Genomic DNA, 279 nt, shown 5'->3' with positions numbered 1-279 from the left:
ACCCCTGCATGCACACTATGCTCCCTGGATTCAGCTTATTTATCAATGCAAAGCAGTACTTTTATGAGCTCTCACATAACTTCTAATGCTACTGTGTGTACACGGAAGACCTACAGTGAACTGGACTGTGTCAAGAGAGAGAGAGAGGCAGAGAGAGAAAGAGAGAGAGAAAGAGCACACAAATTGAGTGAAAGAGGGGAGGGGCAGTGAGAGAGGGGAGGGGAGGGGCAGTGAAAGAGGGAGTGTGAAACAGGGAGGGAGAGAAAGGTGCATGGAGAG

The sequence above is a fragment of the Oncorhynchus tshawytscha genome, linkage group LG26 (genome assembly GCF_018296145.1).
Source record: "Oncorhynchus tshawytscha isolate Ot180627B linkage group LG26, Otsh_v2.0, whole genome shotgun sequence".
NCBI lineage: Eukaryota > Metazoa > Chordata > Actinopteri > Salmoniformes > Salmonidae > Oncorhynchus > Oncorhynchus tshawytscha.
Note: the sequence above shows the minus strand (reverse complement) of the source record.